This window comes from Mizuhopecten yessoensis, unplaced genomic scaffold (genome assembly GCF_002113885.1).
Source record: "Mizuhopecten yessoensis strain PY_sf001 unplaced genomic scaffold, ASM211388v2 scaffold6683, whole genome shotgun sequence".
NCBI lineage: Eukaryota > Metazoa > Mollusca > Bivalvia > Pectinida > Pectinidae > Mizuhopecten > Mizuhopecten yessoensis.
Genome location: NW_018406672.1, coordinates 1006434 through 1020695, shown reverse-complemented (window position 1 = coordinate 1020695; position 14262 = coordinate 1006434). Strand labels below are relative to the sequence as shown.

The 14262-nt window shown below is 34.6% G+C and overlaps 2 protein-coding genes across 3 annotated transcripts in view; both read left to right on the top strand.

The window, feature by feature from the left end:
- The window catches only part of LOC110452430 (rho GTPase-activating protein 7-like), a 215867-nt gene that overhangs the window by 32837 nt on the left and 168768 nt on the right, over positions 1–14262 (top strand). For both annotated transcript variants that reach the window (XM_021500950.1, XM_021500951.1), the window contains one exon: positions 8903–9189. The gene's annotated coding sequence lies outside the window, so the exon portion shown is untranslated. The remainder of the gene's footprint in view (positions 1–8902; positions 9190–14262) is intronic.
- Positions 1–14262, top strand: part of LOC110452405 (GATA zinc finger domain-containing protein 14-like) — a 35990-nt gene that overhangs the window by 6832 nt on the left and 14896 nt on the right. The gene's annotated exons all lie outside the window — the stretch shown is intronic.

The window sequence follows — 14262 nt, the reverse complement described above, 5'->3', positions numbered from 1 at the left end:
TGTTCTTGTCAGGATGAATGAAATGAAATTGAATTTCATTAAAGTAGAATAAAAAAGAATCATGTCATAGCAACAGTACACTTAAACAAAATCAGAACTCCAAGTACATACCAAAAAAAAGACAAGAACTGGAAGACACTGAAACAAAGGGGAAATCATCAGGAACCACTGACAAAATGATGTGCATTTCATTGTAGGTTTACCCATGACCAGTGAACATGTTTGAAATAATGTAAGACATTGAAGTTAAGTCATGATGATAATGTCCTTTTATGTCTGAATTTTGCACATTTATACAAGGATAATAAATTATTATAATTCAATCACATACACTGTTTTTTCTTAGCTATTTTAGCTGATCTATATAACAGAATATCTGATCGGATCGAGTTGATCACATGACAGGGGAATAATTCGCTGTGTTTCCCTCTGCTCCGATTATACTCACTGTCTCCAAACTTTGTGTCGAATTAACTGTGTTAGCAACTGTATTTGACCTTGCTTTTTTTTACTCTGCACAAGCAAGACAAGTGCTCAACCTCTTTCAAATCTAACCTAGCCTTGGCAGTGAACCTTTTATTATAATTATCAGGAGCATATATTGATAAAAAGGTAATTTCCAGGTTAGTTCTGACTGACTTTACTCCTTGTAATGCCTTTGTGAGTTTGGCTATTTAGTCATACCTCGTTAGTTTTAACTATCCATGATTACATTAGCCAAATATAACCCTTGTCAATAAACGAGATGTTGCATTTATGTGTGGTACAAATCTTTCATCTTTTTAAAATTAACATTATGGCTTCTGATTAATTAAGACATTAAGCTTTTATGAAAAGTTCTTCTTCTTGAGGTCTGGAAACTCATAATCGTCCTGTATATAGTTTATGGTATATATACATCTCATCATTAACTTTCAAATTTCTGAAATAGTTGAAAAACTTATGTAAGTTAATCAAAGTGTAATTATGGCAACAATGCCAGGAATGTTATCTATTGTGCCTGAGTAGGTGGTAATTAACTCGACCATCCCCTAGCCCTTACATAACTATGCTAATCACCGTCTGATTGGTGATAAACTCCTCAAATTCATAAATGATTCGTTGATAGTGATGCACCTAGGCATGCACTCCGATCCAGCCTGGAATGTAAACACACCGTCCTGAGGTGTTTCTATTTACTTCGATTACCTTACAGGATTTTAGGGGTATGGAACATTTCATTCATTTCTTGGCATGGCTATAGAGAGAGAATGTGATGATAAACAAACAGGTTGCCTGCAGTGGTGTATAGGTGCTGCTAAAATGGACTTAGGTGGGAATGCCATTTGGGTTTTTTTGGGGAGTGCACCATAAGGTGTTGAAAGAGAAAATGCAATCCTGATCTATTTAGCATCAGACTATTTAACACAGGCATGTGTTATTAATGTAGTTTCTATACTGTTAAGGTTATGTCAATAGGCTTACACAGTTTTACCCCTAATTTGTGTCAGATTATCATCCTTAAGATTTTTTGTTTAATGTAACGTAATCTTATGATTTATAATCTCTGCATGCATTCTTTGAATACCTTTCAAAAATGTCATCATTTAGGATTGAAAATGTCGGGCTTCGTTGGGTGCAAATCTTGAGGAATGGAGATGTATTAGCACATATGTCACTGTAAGGTAGCATATAGCCTTAAGTCTCCATGTCACTGTAATGTAGCATATTAGCCTTAAGTCTCTAAATCACAGTTATGTTGCAAATAATTAACAAATATAAAACATGATTTTTATTTGGATTATTATACTTTTGTTCAGTGTAGAACCATCGGGCTACAAAACTTGCTTTTTTTCCAAAATTTCCCTTTGACATTATCCTGGTACCCTTATTCATTTCCTTTGTTTTTAATTCTTGGACAGGATTATTATTGTTGAAGTACATACAGCTTATGCAGGTTACAGCATTGCAGTGACTGTGGCAACGTTAGGTTCTTGTGTTCATCAGCTAGAGTAGCTAGGTTATGTGTTGATGGTTTAATGGAATCCCCAACCTGTATTGGAAACATCTAAATAGGGTCTTAAGCATTTGTGTAAATATTGTCAATATGAAAGTTTCGACAATTTTTTATATCATATTTGTATTGGAATGTGGAAATAAATTAATGAAAGAGCACTTGGAGAAAAATTCGTCACTGTTCATGAGAGAAAAAAGAAGAAAAGAAAATATTTTCATGTGAAAAGATGATGCTTTTTTACTTAAAATTAGAAATGAAAAGTAATCTAAAATTGAAAATTTTCTTTTGATGAGTGGCTTAATGATTAAAAAGAAAATCAGTGGTGCTATCTGCTTGATTATTCCTTAAGATGTACATTTTCTGCTGAGATGTACACCTTCAGCTGTTGTATGTGTTATAGAACAAGTATGCCCAGAAATAGCTGTGTTTATACCTACAGGGCCAGTTAGTGTGTGGTAAAAAGCACCTGTTCCTGTACAGAGGCTGATGATGAGAAATTGACATGTGTTGTAAATGATGGGGGCTGAAATTATTATTATTGCTTTAACATGTGGCTGGTCAGCCACCGATCAACATCTCAACCTTGTTGGTTAGAGTGAAATTTGTGTTTCCTTAGAAATGCTGTCAATCAACAGACAGACAGGTTCAGAATCAATATTCTTGTTTGGAAGGTTTAGAGAATAATTGATCGTGATAAACGTAAAAGAGGCTTAGTCTGAAGTTCTGTTGGAGTAATTAAGATAAAATAAAATTGAGATAAATCAGGCCTCACCATCTTCTTTTCTTGTCAAAGACAAAGAATAAACTGGACATATATCTTCCTTTTGAAAGCACATTAGCTGTCATTGTATGCCATAAAGTCAATCCATTGAACACAAAGCCTCACGGTTTAAACTTTACCATTTCACGTAACTCATTCACCCCTACATATCTAACCTAGACTTGCCCAGTCTTTGATTTGGTAAGGTTCAAATGTGACTTTAGGGTGAATCAGCACTTTCACCATTGACTTGATCGTTATCATGCACTGCGACTTTAAAACTAACATGCCTCTTCCCGGACCTGGACATATAAACTTGTCAGATTTGATCAAATCATTGTCAAATTTCTCTCCTTTCTACCTACTTTTTGTTGGATTTTTTGTTAAAGTTTCACATGTAATTTAGTATTTTGGCAAAGATGATGCCAAGAAGAGTTCCTTTTCTGTCACTTGTATAGGAGAAAAGATTTGATATCAAGAACATTATGCATTTTATGTGCCATGCAAAATCTTTTTTAGAAATTGATCAAATGGAAACTCGGTTTTAAATTTGATCGTTCCTGAAGGAAATAGAAGACAGAAGCACCAGAGGAGACGGCAAGTTTTCCCCGGGCTTACTGAAATGAAACAGAACATCTACAAGTGTTCGTCGCCGGTATTTGATTACCACCAGTTAAAGTGAATAATATCAAGGTTGGAAGCTCTCCATCACTATTACGACACTATGATAGCTGAAATTTGTTTGGCCAAACAATATTTCTAATTCAGCGTTATTTCCCAAGAATCTTGTGTTGCAATTGAGGTCATTTATATACATGTAAATGTTGCCAGCCTTCAGCTGGCTATAAAGATGTTAAACACGATGCTTGATGGAGATATCAGCCTTATCACCAGAGATTTGAAATTAGGAACATATATAATTGATACAAAAACTTCATATATTTTAGATAGAATTTAAACTGAATTTTAAATCATTTAGATATTGAGGTTTACCAACACACTGGGTTTGCTTTCTGTGTGAGAACACGAAAGAAAAGCGCAAGTCTGCGGTAGAATGTATGGCTACCCTACTTTATCAAATGATCATAGATTTTTATTCCGTTCATGCTGTGTAAGTATCAAATTTGTTCTTTTCTTGAATGAATTTTTTTTTTTATTCTTTTCAGTCTACCAAGCTGCTTAGCATCAGCTTGCTAAGAAATAATCCTGTGAAAGATTGGCACCCTTTGGGAGAGGGAAGCTGCATTAATCTCAGTTTATTAATTTAGTATATAGAAGTCAATAAAATAAGCTTTTTAGAACTCCAGAGTCAAAAATGTTTTCCCGAAGAATGACGGCATAATGTTTCAGAGTTTCCATGAGTTATATGATATATATATATAGGACAGTCTTGTTTGGTAAATATTTACATGTTAATCCAAATAAACAGTTTTAAGGGTCAAAGGTCAAGGCAGCACCTTCAAAATGGTTCCATTGATGCACCTTCTGTCATAAACATGTTTATTTATCATATTCTATAGTAATGCCTTGTTCTCAATATGAGTGTTGTTGATTTTCCCCTGATGCAAATATGAACTCTTCGCAGTGGTGAGCATACATGTACATGACATACAAACACAACAAACTGATTGTGACATTATATAGTGCAAGGTCCTGTTGAATTTTACTTCATGTGAGGGCATTAAAAATAAATTTAAAAATTTAAACAGCAAAATTAAAGACTTCTGTTCCAATTTATGCATTGCAATAAATAACAATAGGGCCTGTAATTAGCTTTTGAATTAAATGAGGTTTTGAATGATCAGAATTTGTAATTGAATTGAATTTGATTTGAAGCAAACACAACTAAAATTAAAATTTACGCTTTTTAGCGCATCTGACATGAGGTACCTGCAATGAGCTTACAGGAGGTTGCTTTATTCCTTATTGAAAATCTTCAAATTATCAAAATGCTTTAAATAAATTACCTTGACTCATGCACTTTCAAGATTACTGGATTCGCGAGGAAATGTTTTTGTGAAAGGGGAAATTAAAAATATATTCCTTCCATATTCAATTTGTTGGTGTAGTCACATATTGAGAAGTGATAAGCAGATTGGAACTCTTTTATGTTGGAGATAGATGGTTGCAATCTTTTCCTTAAGTTGAGGTCGCTTTATACAGATGGTCCAGACCTTAAATCAGTCTTATTCTGGGCACTGATAATATTCCTCAAATGATAAACATGAAATACACCTTTTTTTTTTTTAGAAAGTTAAACTAGAAATAAGGCCGGCATATCAAAATCATGATCGAGGCATGACTGCAGGACAGAATCCTGATGTCTTCATTTCTAATATAAAATAAAAACTGTAGAATCTGATAACCTGATACATGTATGTATATGCGAGAAACCAGAAAAAAATTGGGGTCCCTTGCACATAAGTATGTATGTAAGAAACCCAAACACAAATGGGGGTCGCTTTTTGCTTATTTTGATTGGTTGTTTAAGTGTGAGCTAACAGCTTTGCTATATGAGGTTTACTTCTGTTTATGTTTAATCAGAACAGTTAAATGTATCATATGATACACCTGAATATTTTCATTGGTTAAATTGATTTAAGATGGTTTCATTACCATAAAAAAAGTTCTCTGTAATGTCACAATTTTATCGTAAAAGGTAAGACATCATTATGTCCCCCAAACGAAGCGTGGGGACAGATTGTGTTTACTCCGTTTTTTGTAAATGTCTCCATAGATATAACGTGAATGAAAATGGTGGAGGTAAAAGTAACGACATATAATCACCTTCATTTTGTACGAAGTATAAAGGTATGATGATGTACCTGAAAGGTTTAGATAGATGTAAAATTTCGTAAAATTGACTTACCTGTCCATTGTCCATGTCTGCTGATACCTGGATACCATCCATTGTGTTCATAGTATCCATGGTTACAAAAAAATACAGGTAAAAATATCGTTAGATGAAGACAACAGACTGATACCTCTGTATCTTGTCTTTAGAAAGGCAGTTTTTGATTATTTCTAAATATATAATTAAGCGGGAGCGTGTTTATGGGTTGGTCCATCCATAATGAATGAGATTTCTCCCTGTGTTTGGTTTAATGGTACAAAAACATCACCTGGAATAGTACAGGTGTGACGTAAATACAGCTGGTATGCTTAATTACCTTAAATTCCCATTCCAACACCTGGTAATTGATTTCTTAAAATTAAGAACCTTTGATTAGGTGTTTTCATTTTTTTTACAGACGGTCATTAGCTGAATTAAAACTAGGTAGCAAAATATATCTGCGTACTGTTAGATAACTTTCAGGACTGTCGATTGAAGTTATTGATTCTTTATAATCCATGCACATTAAAGGAACTTTGGGATATTTTGTTAAAAATAGTTAAACTGTGATAATGACCAAGATAACATAATTCTGTAGCCTGTTTTTACGACAGTTCTGTCTTCCTAGGACCAGTTTTTAATATTCAAAGCCTGGTTAGCTTAACGACAGCTCAATGGAAAATTTAAATCTAGTTTATTTTCAAAAATGTTAAAATTCAGGCTGAAAGTTGTGTGTATCAGGATTCAAAAATTATCATCCCATGACAACCGAACAGGTACGAAAAATATTTTTAAGGTTTTAAAAAGTCCTCAACAATCATATTTTGAAAATTTGGATTAATGACTTGTAAAGCTAATCAGGCTTTGAGTAAAGAATCTGCATCCTTTTAGTACTAGAAATAAATACAAAAACTGCAGGTTCAGCATTACTGCACTTACTTTACCTACTGTGTAATTTTCTCCACTTTGTAACGTTTAGTAAATTTAGAGAATACTATCATTTTAATTTCGAATTAAAAGTTTGTTTTCCATTTCCTAACCAATTTTGTTTAAGTTAGTTCTTTTCACTTTAAAATCATATCTGAACCACTGCAGCTTTTTATTCTTGATGTCCAACTGAATGAATTTAAGTTGCTGAAAACATCATCTGCTTATAAATTACATGTGCTACATTAAATCGCCTCAAATATGGTACAATTCCCTTCGTGAAACAAACATCATGTTGACTTTCATCTTGAATATTTCCTGAAACAAGCCATAAGAATTGTGGGTAGTGATGTAATCCGCTTAATCTAGCTTGTTTTTAGAAAACTCAAAAGTACTTTCGACCTCAAAGTGAGGCGGTATCTCATTTTGTCGCCGACAATGGTAGACAGTCAATTCTGCTATTGATGTCTCCCTCCTATACCTAACGTAATCCGAGACCATGATCAGAAGCAAACATTTTGATGACATTTCTGTCATTAGGCTGTTCCTTGAGCATGGTTTGAATTGACGAAAGACATTTCAGTACAGTATATATATTAAGAAACATTTCATGACTAAAAATTAAGATACATGCATGTATCATATTGAATGTCATTATATAAGCTTTATATGATATGGTAAATACATATCAAACCTGCTCAGCTGACCAACTCTATTGCGAGACAAACTGTTTTAGAGACCTTATACTTTTAATGATTTCCTCTTTTGTGATTTAATTGTGAAATGAACCTGTTTTAAGGGACCACCTGTTAAAAGTCATTCATCCCTGATATTTCATAATGAACTATCCCTACCTTTGAATCGGAAGAGTTCAAATGTGTCTTCAGGGGTGAATGAGTTAAGACTATAAGAGATCACTCTTTACACTTCTCTTGGGTGCAATGGTCTATAAGTACAGGTTTTACTATATAAATGACTTCATACTCCAGGCATGAACATTATAAAATGGCCTTATTAATTCCTTTAAGTACAATAAAAACAAGCTACATTGTCACTACCGGGTATTTGTCGACTAAAATGTTGGCATTATTAGTGGTTTGGCACTGCATTGGTGAATATGTATGAAACATGTCACTGGTTTTAAGTAAATGTTTAGTGATGGGGAAATAATACGACAGGCATTATATTGAGGTTTTACTATAACGGATATAGTTTGTAATACCTATATGTGAATCGTATGTTATACAATGTGCATGCAGTACCGTATTTCCATTTCTGTATGAACCCAATGCTGTTATGCAAATCCGGATGAATTGTATGTTAGATTCCATACCTCAAAAAGGAAAAATCTGATTTTCTTAATGCAGTTGTTGAAAGCATTGACAATTTCATTTATGATGCAGAATAAATCTGAGGTCACAGAAAACAGTACGAGATAACACCAGTTGAAATAATGATGAGGCCTTTTGATGTAAAACTGGCACGGATCTTTATTGTCATAAACATTATTGTTGTTATACCCCAAAGCTGCTCGCGAGGCAGAATGGCTTTCTGCAGCAGTGCTATGAATTATACATCTACAACCTATTTCTGAATTGTCTGTAAATATGACATGGTAGCTAGCTCCCCAGATACCTGACAGTATCTATATGGAATTGGAAAAAAACCGTACATTACTGTCATCTATGTAACAATGCTGGGACTATTTTTATGTCTGGAACACATTCAGTGAGTATTTGCAGTCGATCATCTCTGATATCCTTCACAGCATTTTCCCCATGATTTTTCATCCATTAGATTATTCAATTGATCTTGGTTTTGAGTTATGGTTAGCACAGGGGAATCAAAACATCTGTAATGAATAAAGAATTTTATGACAGGGGTGAACGCATGTGAAAACAGGAGTTCACGCATATTGTAATCAAAATCCAGAGAATTTCACATGTCTCCCTGTTTTATACGCATCTGATACTGGAAACTCGGATTACTATTGGAATTGGCATATCTAGCTGAAAAACAAGCCGTGACTTTTTTTTGTCGCTTCTTTTTGCGGTTTCATTTATCAGATGCCATCAATTCTTTGCCGTTTTGTCATTTATCTGATATTGATAACCCTGCTTGCAACGATATCCAATCTGAGGAGCATGCATCAAAGACTGCTGCTTGTCAGCGCGCTTTGAGTAGGCCCAGGCAGTGCTGACGTTATAGCCACTGTTTGTAGAGGGCTTGATTTTTGAGTGCTCTCTCGTTGTCCTCTCTCTGGTTGCCTCAACAACTATAACTATAGAGAATGCTGTACATACAGAGACAGCCGTGTAGATTGACTTTCACGTCCATTGATTTCCATGCAGGCTTTCACTAACTATTCACTATTTTTCTACCTCAGAAACTAAAACCCCATCGGGATGCCAGAGAGACGGGGGAGATCTCGCTGTTCACTTTTCTTCCTCATCGTCAGCAGCTGAAACGAAACCAGAGAAGCTGATGGAAAATAATTACTTTCTCAAGGATTTGTGTTTTGTTAGTTTTTAAACTGTGACTCGGGGCAGATACATATAGCCCCATAACCTTGGATACGGATGCTGAAGGTGATTAACTACAAATTTCACACAGGAAGTGATTTGGATTTAATTTTGCCTACCACAACTTTCTATTTTGAACCGTTTTCTTCTGGTAAGTCTAATATATATATCGGTGTTCGTTATGTCATTAGTTTGAGTGAAATGTCTAGGCTCATGATTACAATGTAATATCTTGGCACTGAGTTGAAAACTCTTAAGTTTGATAGCAAGACAGATTTTGGTGGCAGAATATAAAACAATTTTCGAAAAGAAAAAGATTTTTTTTTTTTAGTGAAACACTACCGAAGAATAATTGCTATAAATATTGATTGATTTGTGTTGGTGACCTTGATTAAACATTTGTCCTGTTAATGTCGAGATTTTTATGATTAATGTCCCTAGCTTGACAATCAACACTGCAGATAATACATGTATGCTAACAGAATTACGATCTCACTCGCAGTCTTCCGTTATTGCATCAAATGGTCTTGATGCGATGCATAGCAGTACAGGCATTATATTTGATGCATAATTAATACAGAACTGCAATACATGTTTCCAGGAGATACATTAATAATTTGATTAAGAACATTTGTGAAATGCATGAAATATATTTAGAACACATGATATGTTACGTAACAAGTTTATCTGTGTATTATATATATATGAATATTGTGTGATTGTGATTAGTGGCCATTTTATATACTACAGTGGAGCTGCTGGTACCGCTCTACTACTAGTGAATGGAAACCATTATCTGAGAGAAAAGCTGCGTGTAGCATGCAACATGCATGGGCTTTCTATCAAAGATAAGAAAAATTACGTATATTATGTGGAAAACACCAGCAATGCAACGTGTTGGATTTGATTGTGGCTGACATTGGGGTCTTAGATCCAAAACAGTAAGCACAGCCTTGGTATATTCGAGGTCACAGTGGTTTTGTCATCTCCTGTATGATAGCTGGTGTTATCTGGTGATGGAAGTCGTTATGTAATATGGCCAAGTGCTAAAATGCTAGCAAGTTATAGAGGTCATTACTAATACATAAGGTCATGAAATGGACTTGTCAACACATTAATGTGACGGTATATAATTACTATATTCATTCGAATGTGACAGTGCCTATAAGGTTACCCCTCGGTTAATTATCACTGTCACCCACGTCTCTTCTTTTCGGGCGACAGTGAATTACTCTCGGTCAACATGGTGACTGAAACGAACTGTATATATGCACATCTTCTTTGCGCTGGCGGTTTTTTTTTTAAATGCATAATCAACTTTGCAACTCGTAGAACTAAACTTGAAGATTTAAAGACAAGGAACAAGAAACATTGTACTTTTACGGGGATAATTTCAAAATTACCTAAATTCCCAAAAAGGACGACCCAGAAAAAGTAATTGTATGATATCATAGAATTTACTGGAAATAACTTTTCAATGTAAGCATACTGTAGGAAAGTGTTGGGACTCCCTACATTATTATAGTAGATCAACAAATCTTCTATAAAACCTTAGTGACTAAGACAGGGTTTTGATAGAGATCGTAGATTTTGTAAGTAACTCGGCATTTTAGGTCACTGTTCATGACTTAACCCTATAACTCTAGAGGTAAATTATTGTGTGGTAGTAACTTTACTTTTTTTTACAGACTCACTTTTCATGTCTCCACACTATTAATGCAGGAATATGTCCGGGGCGACTTCCCCGATGGTCAAACCGTTATTGATTTCTGCTAAATCTAATTGAATGTTTTAATCAATGTGATGTGTTTAATTATTCTGACATTTTATTGACGTTGTGATCCTTTGAACAAATGACTCAAAGAGCAAAGTACACGCTGAAGCCTCTCCAGTGAGATCGACCTGCTCCTAATGATCGCCAGAACGGGTGTGCAGCATCATGCATCAGAGGAAATAGCATGTATGGAAGTCTCTTGGTAACCAACTCTGCCACTTCACGGGATATGTGAGGACATAGGGCTTACCATCCTTGATAGCCAGGGGTTACGCTCACTTTTGCTCTCTACACCCCTGGAATATGTCATAGCAAAATCAAAGGCTCATTGTGCACCACTTTGTGGATGAGACGAGATTTACATCAAAAGAATCTCATGATCATGTAATGGTAAAAAATGACAGGCTTTGAAGTCGGACGTTTCTCCTTTGTAATCTTCTAAGGACAGGTATCAGCCTAGCGTTTGGTCAGGTGTTTTTTTTACCCGAGACCAATCAAACAGCTATCTTTGTGCCTTCAATTTTGATATGATATATTCCAGGGGTGTAGAGAGCGAAAGTGAGCTAACCCCCGGATATCGAGGATGATAGGGCCTACCTGTCTTATGGGGTGTTAGAAATGCTTAACCTTTTTGGAGCACATATGGTTTCACTTCTGCATAAAGTTCAATGCCTGAAACAAATTCATTGCCATTATTGTCGCTGTGAGCATCAGCTCCATGATATGTTCAAATGTCAATGGGTTAAAAGTTCATCAATTTGATTACTCAAAGTCAAACTAAAGTTAATTGATGTCAAAGCAGTGGCCTTTAAAGCATTAAATTGTTTATGTGATTCACGCATGCAATTCTAGCAGGAAACATGAAAAATCATTAAAAATACTGTGAACACATTAAGGTACCTTTTATAACAGGGTCTAACTAAGGAATGGTTGATTTGGCATTTATAAGCAGGTTCAATATGTGTCCTTGTTCAAAATCAGTGCCCTTTATCAGCGATCAATCTAAAATGAGTTTTAATGGGTCCCTCCAGAAATTCTATAAATGTATAGAACTGGAGATTGGCATGTAGATTTATTAATGTTTATAATTATAAACTCTTGTTATGTCATTTAGTCCCTTTCCTAAGCAAAATTTAACATTCAATATTTATTTCCAAGTTTAACTTGTCATATCTCGGAAACTGGTCAGTGTAAAGATATGAAATTAATATTAGAGAAAAATTCAGACATTTCTCCTGATGATAAAAATTTCATTATTATTACAACTGGCTTTATAAAAATTAACTGAAAAAAATTTGAAATATTTATGAAACATGGAAGGAAAAACAGCTTTTGACCTTTAACCAATTCACCCCTGAAATTTTATAATGAACTATGCCAACCTTTGAATTGGAAGAGTTCTAATATGTCTTCAGGGTTAAATGAGTTAATTTGACACACGACTGTAGAAGCTCAACTTGTGCTCTCTATAGAAAGGTGGCTTTAACTTTCTTCAGGCTAACTGCTTTTTACAGACACATTGCTTTAATATAAAGGTGACAGTCTCCTAGCTGAGAATTAAGTTTTTCTTTTGCCTTAAACATTTGACTGAAGTTTGAAAACAGATGGAACAGTACAATTATATGGATATGCCTGGTAAACACCAGTCCTTCAATAATATCATGTATGCCTGTTAACTTTCGTTTCCAACAAGATTAGCAGCTAGGAAAAGTGTCACAAATACATAGAGGAATGGACATTTAATTGTTTACTTTCCTATCTGAGGTCTGTTTTGTATTTGTCTTCATATCTATATTTAACCTGAAGTACGGGTAGCTAAACACTTGATAAAGGAGAAATTAATGTCAGCTTGGTGGAAATCACAGAATATGTCACAGGTCAAGAAAGTCTTTTGACCTGGTCTCTGTTGACCTGCCTTGCCCTTGCCATACAGTTATAGAGTGTCAGAATCAATTCTATGTTTAGAGTTCCTTAACCCTTTCACTCCTATGTAACTTTAGTAGCTAGACTCTACCATGCATTGATATGGATGAGTCCATTATGGTCTAAAGTGGTGAAGGGGTTAAAAACAATGCTTTTTTATGTCTCCGACTTCCATTCTGTGACAGGAAACACTGTTTGGAGTCATGTTTACATACACACCAAATCCACCAGTATGGAACCAAACCCAGCTAGGCTGCAGATATAGAGACAACTTCCAGCTGTGCTAAAATACAGCTAATATTCAGTCTTTAGTCCAGCACTGCTGAACTTGTACTGATACTGCAGACACGTTATTGGCTTACAATACTTGTTTAAATACCATAGTTGTCATTTTTGAAAAGGTACTTGCTGCTTTGCCTTGTTGGTAATTGCCACATTCAAATCTATATACTATAAGGCATTTAACTTTGAACCAGAGGCCATATATTCTAAAACAGATCTCGAGACATGCTTTAGCTTGTGGAACGCAATTTGTAAAAAAAAAAAAAAAAAAAAAACCCCAGCAAAAGCATTAAAAAGATTCATTCAAATGTGCCATATTGTGCATTATAAAATGAAGAAGTTCATGTTTGAAACTCATTACACTGATTGCAGATTACAGCATTATTCTAGAGGAAGGTAGTTACGAGCTGAGTAGGTAGTACTTCAGATCCGGAGGAGTGTATATATATTGTGTGTGCCTAAGTGTGTTCTAATGTGGTAAGTTTGAGGTTTTTAACAAATTGCCTCGCTGCATATACACAAGTCTGGAGGAATGTTGTTTAAGGGGCTTGTAACCAGAATGGTAAAGTTTGGTTAGCCTAGGATTGAGTGAACCCAGCATGGATTTGTAACTTCGTAACCTGAAGAGTTTGTGGTTTATATCACTTAGAGTGACATGCCCTTGTCTGCTTCTAATTGACATATCACTTAATAATTTCCATCGGTAAGAAATTTCCTCACCACAGTTTTCATTAAGTGGTATTAAATCAAACTCTTTTAGTTTTGTCTACGGTAATCAAAAATAGAAATAGTCGCTATCTATATTTTCATTGAATCTGTTGTTGAAATATAGTTGAATTGATATGGATTTAAGATGTATGTGCTGCTTCGAAAGAGTTGGATAATTTCAGTAAAAAATACAATCATCTTAATTATGTATTTTTACACAATAGCAAAATTTCTCTTAAAAATCATTATAATTACCACAGTTATTTTTTTATTGTGTCTATGTTCTGTACAAAGTCCATATATTGTTTCACATAAAAAACATAGATTTTTAAAAGCATATAGGAATACTGCTAGTGGTACGATCATAATTGAAATTTNTAATTTAAATTTTTAACTTTTTTTTTTTTTTTTTTTTTTAATTACCACTGTATACATGTTTGGATGTTTCTTGTCTGCGAATAATAATTTTGAATTCCTATGCATGCAGTTTTCTTAAAAAAAATAAATATATAAATGTATTTCGAGATATGCCAGCAC